At 45.3% G+C, this 6438-nt stretch overlaps 1 long non-coding RNA gene across 1 annotated transcript; it reads right to left on the reverse strand.

The window, feature by feature from the left end:
• Positions 1 to 1641: 1641 nt before the first annotated feature.
• LOC135895838 (uncharacterized) lies at positions 1642 to 4275 on the reverse strand. The gene is made up of 3 exons (XR_010562493.2): positions 4259 to 4275; positions 3283 to 3421; positions 1642 to 2314 (listed from the first exon to the last, which is right to left on the reverse strand). It is a non-coding gene; the product is annotated as an uncharacterized lncRNA (long non-coding RNA).
• Positions 4276 to 6438: the final 2163 nt, after the last annotated feature.

The raw sequence follows: 6438 nt of genomic DNA on the forward strand, positions 1-6438 counted from the left end.
TCTGCTTTTAAATGAGCCAGCGGTAGTACTTGTCTCCTCCTAAGCTGCTCCTGCACCCTCCTGTACAAGACCCATGCTGTTACTACCAATAAGTCTAGCGTAGGCGTAAAAATTCGGAAGTGCCATTTCTTCGACCTCTGATATGTATGCAGTAAAGTCCAAACAGTGAGTGCAGCAGGTCAACACCACCCATGTGCCTGTTATGGACCTTTACTACACTGGGGCAATCAATTTCGCGAAACACCTTGGCAGAGGTAAACCAGCGCTTAGTCTTTTGGACTGGATCTCTCCCAACAAAGCTCGGCAGAAATGTCACTGCGCAGTTATCGTATCAACGCACACACGATAACTCCACGTCATGTATCGCGTTTGTGAGTGCCTCTGAAGCACCACGTCCTTTACATTTCAGTTCCTTTTCGCTTTTCAGGCGGCTGTTTGGTAGACAATTCGCCCTTACCGTACCGATCGTCAAAATTCCATCTTGTGATAGAGTGACCTGCAACTTCGGGCTATTGAACAGATGGCAGCACGTTACCATATTTTGTATTTCAGTTTCATACTGTGCCAAATATGGCACACACCGATTTCGGTTTCTCTGCTGTAGTTGCAGGCAAAATTGAGAAAACTAGTAACTGCCTTGAATTGACGAGACCAAAAAATATGCCAAAATAATTTTTCTATGCTTCTGCGGTCGAAATTTTCAGAGAAAAAAAAAAACCAATTGCTCGTGTTTGCCCCCGCCAAGTTTCACGTTGCATCCCAAAATCTACTTCACCTGTTTTGCGTATCGCTCAAGAGATGGCAGCACTTGCCCATAATAAGTGCGCATAACTATGAGATTTACTCTGATGGTATCACATTCTCAACTGGGAATCTCACACACGCGAAAAAGAATGGTAACTGGTATGTGCCAAATATGGGACGCCATGCAATAGAAGGTTAAAAGCGACGCTTTCCGCTACTCTTTCTATGTTCGTACTATAAGAGATTGAAATACTCTGCCACCTGACACTGTCTGTATTTGTTCAAATGATGATTTCTTCCATGCTTTACGAATGTAATTTTGAGTGTTCATTTATATGAGTTGTACCCTCCCTGCTGTAATGCCTGAATGGCGAAGCAGGTACCCAGTTAATAAAATAAAGAAATGTTTCATTGTCATGATTTTGTTTATATTGTGTTATAGCGTAGTTGCACGTTGTTAAGCAGCAATTACGAGCATTATGTGAAATCATGCGTGCAAGAAATGCAATGTTGAAGCAACTCTTGAGTTTAAACAAAGCAGTAGTAAGCATGAGTGTCTGCTATGTAAAGAAATCCTGCTCCAAAAAGTGCTTGGCATGTCTCGTTTGTTGCTATACGTTTCAATATGTGCTATACAGATTGCTTTGAACGACATTTCAGTTGCTGTGCAACTTGTGCTGTGCTTGTGTGTCACACATGAACAGACACCTTCAGCTTTGGTACAATGCATACTGCACAGTAAAATAGGCATCGCAAAGCAATATTCAACTATGCAAGATTGGTTGCCATTCACCTTGGAAATAACCTTTATTTAAAGAAAATTCCCTGGCAAGACAGTATTCAAAAGCACAGTGAACAAAGCAAAGGAGTAACATAATTGCACATGGCTATTTGTCATTGCATGTGTATCTGTCATGCTCAACATAGACAAATCATGTGCTTTTCACTACCGCAGTATGCAGCATACTACGATTAGCCACATGTGAGCACACGCAATGTGTTATGTTGAAGTGCACGGCCTATTTACTTCATGAAAAGAAAAATAAAACATGTTCCACCAGCACATGTCTCCGCCTCATTTGCCAGCGAATGCGCCGGCGCACACTTTGCAGGTAGGCAATGCGCAAATTTCTGGGCAGCCGAAACACACCAACTATGGATTCGCGCACCGCACGGCCTCATTGAAACAAAGCTCGAGAAGGCTGTACAGGGTGCGCCTGCGGTGGCACCTGTACTTGAAGCGGCACTTGTGCCTGGGCTGGCCGCTGTGCGCTGTCGTCATGTGCACCGTCATCATCTGGGTCGTCTGGCAGAGGCACGCCTGCTGCAAGGCAGAGGTTATGCAGCGCTGCACAAGCTGCAACAATAGTGGCTGCTTTCTGAGGCGAGTAGTGGAGCACCCGATACATCTGCAGGCATCGGAAGCGGCTCTTGACGACTCCTATGCACCGCTCATTGGCATTTCGCATTGATGCGTGTGCCTCATTATAGCGCCCCTCTGCCGTGAGGCGATTTGGGTGACCAGGCACAGGAGTCATGATCCATGGCGCTAGCCGGTACCCAGAGTCCCCTGTAAAGTGTTGCATGTTAGTGAACGAAATGGATACATTAAGGCGCAATGCAAGAACACAGTCTACGGCAGGGCCCTTTTACAACAGGAGCGGGTCTTGGATTTATTGTTGCAATATCTATCAAACATTGACCTTCCCGGAAAGTTGTAAAGAAAGTTCAACTCATTTTAAAGAAAAGCCCTATTTCACCTGTTGTCTTGGCTGCAAATCTCTATCTCAGGTTAAGTTGGACATGTAATATTTATTTCATACTCGTGGTTTTCTGCTCCGTTCATCCCATTTGCCCCTCCCTAAATGTACATCTTGCACTAAAACTTATTAGCTCTTCTCTCTTCAGAAGTGTTATTTTATAAAACACTTCTAAGGTCTACTCTCGAATATGCTGCCAGTTTCGTACCTCTTCTCATGAAGGTACCCAAAATCGAGCTACCCGTTTGATCCTTTCTAATCACTCCAGCACCACATGTCGCTGCAACAAAAAAAAATCACACACATTGCGACACAAAGCAAAATAGCGCAACTTGCACCATTCTACAATATATACTACACCGATCACTAACGTCGATGCCGAAAGTTTCACACACACGCTTATTCCTTTGTTCCAAGGACAGGGACCAGGTCCCCGAGTCCATTGTCACCAACCCTTTTCCACCATACTTGAAAACTGCCATTTCGACGTGTTCTGTAGAATTCCACCCCTGCCTGTAGCGCTCCACTTGGCATTCAGTGTATTGAAATTAATAAATAAGCAGCATAACATGTCAGCTGTTGTATACATGCTGGTACAAATATCTGCCTTTTAAGAGAGACTTGTTTCTCTCGATAGTCGCTGCAGGTTCATTAGGTACCGCTGCATTCACAACACATTTCTAGCAAATCATGCTTTCTTAAAGTTTGCTAGGATGCAAAACTATTACTGTGTACGTTTTACATGTGGAAGAAGCACTGCTACTTCAGGTGCACTTACCAAGCAAGACTTCTCCATGAAGTAACAGGCCACGAGTGAGGCGGCGGCGAAATGTAGAATGCCTCCAGACGAATGAATCGTGGCACGATCCCGGAAACCGTGGGTCAATTTCCAGGATATTCAGCTTCGCGTCGCACACCTCATAAGGGAAAGCAAAGAGAAGGTGTCAGTGCCACTGCAACAAATATGTGGCACAACCTTTTGCTTACAACACTACTTGCCAAACAGTTACTGTTCAGTCAGTGAACACAATTACAGAAAGGGGGATATCAACATACGCAGTAGGCAGTTGAACTAATGATCAGCATGATAACAGTGTCATCTTAACCTACAAATGCAATGTTGGCATGTGTTCACATGCTCATGTATGGCGTGCGGTAACAACACAATGCGCAAAATAATTCCTTTGGTTTCTTCCGTCCATATTGTATAAGATTCTGCTAAAGAGTGAACCTATGTTTTTTTTTTCAGACAAAGTGCCTATTACAAGCGAAAGAACGCGGAAACAGCATGTGCCGTATTGACAGCTAGAGCAAATTGGTGTCCACACATTCTCATTCTCCCTCACACCATTTTCATTGATGGGATGCTCCTTTTCGCGTTTACAGTCTGTTGGCCACAATGCTTTAGTTTTACGTCGAATAAGAATCACAAGGGCTCGTCTTCTGTTAGCATCGCTCGCAGACGAAGACTCCCTTCACTGCTACGGCGTCTATTCCGGTTTAAGTCGCGCGTAATGTGTTTACATTGTAGCATCGAAAAGGCTATTCAACTGTGATTGGAGAGCACTGAAAAAGTGCGGCCGTGTTCTGTGCAAAGATCAAAGTCGTCATTACACATACAACACAAACGCTACTTTCTCTAATAGGAACGCAAGTATTGCCGGCAATTGATGAAAAATAACGAAACGAAGTTTTTTACAACGTGCACTCGCGCAAACACATATCGAAAATATTTGTCAATGAACAATACTCACGACCATGCAGTTGAGGGCGTAATACCCTTTACGGCTCCAGTACGATTCCGTTTCGCCGGGGCCGAGCTTCTTAGGGCGAACGATGGCTATCAGACTCCCGTCCACACATCCTAGAACTCCTGGCTTTCTGTTGCGCCGTGGATGGGAATCTAACCCATCCTTTTTCCTTGCCCACAACCGTAATGGCCTTGGCGACGGCTGTAATGATCCGGCTGACCGAAGGCTACGACAGTGCAATCGCTTCTTCATTCCCGACGCACTGTTCAAAGCTCCCGGTGGCAAAAAACCGCAGCGCGCACAGCACTTTCATCGTAGTGTCGACACCACGCAATCTTTGAGGTACGAGATGTCCTTCCAGCTCATCGCAAAGACGTCGCACTATGTCTTTGGAGAGACTAAAATGCCTTCGAAACTCTTCTTCGGCCATGCCGAACGCGTCGCGTCGTTGCCTCTCGTCGCGTCGTTGTCTTTCGGCACTCGCCAGCAGCACAACCAAGGGAGCCGCCATTGCCGTCTCTGTCTCGTCTCGTCTAGGTGCCGGCTCGTCAGCTGGCGCGAGATTAGCCGGCAGCCGCGGTTGCCCTAGCAACCCTCGATATCATGCTCGCCCCCGCGCGCGACTCTCAAACGAACCACTTCTCCGCGGTTCCGCTCCTAGCAGGGAACCGGTTCCTTTCCAGAAGATTGGCAACCTGTGTGACGTCATCAAAATTTGTCGTCCCGCCCACCAAGGATGACGACATCGAAGCGCCGACCAATGGCAACAGCCGAAAGGAACCGGTTCCCAAAGGAACCGCTACAGAATGCCCATGTTGAATATTTTTACCATCATATGTGATGGGCAGCGAAACCGTCTGTTTACTAAGACTGAATGCATCAAAAATGCAACAGCGTAACAAGGTGTTGTTTTGCAATATGCAGCCTTTCATGTGCACTTCTGGCGAGCTGCCACATGTACTGATGCATAAACATCAACAGAGGTAAGAGGGAAAGTTGCTGTGCAACCCACATGACGTGTTTAAGAAAATGTATCTCTGAACCTTTCTGTTTTCATAGGCGATCAAAATTTGTTTTGAGCAAGTTGGTTAATCACATTGCAGCAACAACACAAGAAGCAAGGACAGAAAACACAGCGAGTAGGCAGATTGAGAAGTCGAGGTTGACCAGTGAGACAGGTTTTAATGAGATAGAAGAGGCCAGCCCTGCAGTGTGCAGGAGTTAGTGCTTTGAATGAGATTGGCTAATGAAAATGTGTAAAGACTTTGCTAAAAAACTAGCAAAACAAATGCTAATATAAAATAAAAGGACAGAAATAAGAGTGCAAGCACGCATGGTAGCAGGCATGTATTCACACACAAATGCAAAAGCTAAGAAAAACTCAAATATAAAGAAATGTGGGAAATTAAAAAAAAATTGACAAACGCAAGAAAACATACACGCATTTACGAACAGACGTAGGTAGAGGTATTATAGGAGTGGGTTCACAAGCTGCTGTGCCTACCTTCTCGTATGTTTTTCTTTTTTCTACCGCTCTCTTAACACTGTCTTGGGAATTTTTAATTGCCACATATCACGAGAATCGAAGAGCAGCGCGAAGCTATGTTGTGGGAAACCATATCGAGTGCTGGCAACACAACTTATGCGTGACTATGCCACAGCGTGCATTCTACAGCTTGCGCGCGCGGTGAGCACTGGTGGAAAGCAATCAATCGACGGTGCTACATAATGCTCGAACACCACCGTTAGACGCTCGGCTATCTCACTGCTGACAATGATCGTTCACGCTAAGTTGATGGCTAGAAATCTTTGCGTTGGAGGCTTCCTTTGCAAATATTTTTTGTTGAGACGCTCGTAAGTTTGTTTCATGCGCACACGCTTTATCATTGCTCCTGAGAATGGTTTTGCTCCATTGCTTCACCCCGTCCGACGAGAAACAGACACTACACGAACACACACGCCGCTGACAGTAGGCACCAGACTTTGGCAAACTTTTCTCATCGTAACTAATAATTTCATGAAGTACAAGTCCTGAAAAGGAACGACAATAGGTTAACTCAGGAGATCCTTGAGGCATTCGAGATAAGTAAAACAGCACACCGTCAGTGGCCTTGACAAGAAAGGAAGTCACCTTTTTGAGACAGCCTCAGATGCATAATAGAAGAGATATGGCGATGAAATCA

The sequence above is a fragment of the Dermacentor albipictus genome, chromosome 2 (assembly GCF_038994185.2).
Source record: "Dermacentor albipictus isolate Rhodes 1998 colony chromosome 2, USDA_Dalb.pri_finalv2, whole genome shotgun sequence".
NCBI lineage: Eukaryota > Metazoa > Arthropoda > Arachnida > Ixodida > Ixodidae > Dermacentor > Dermacentor albipictus.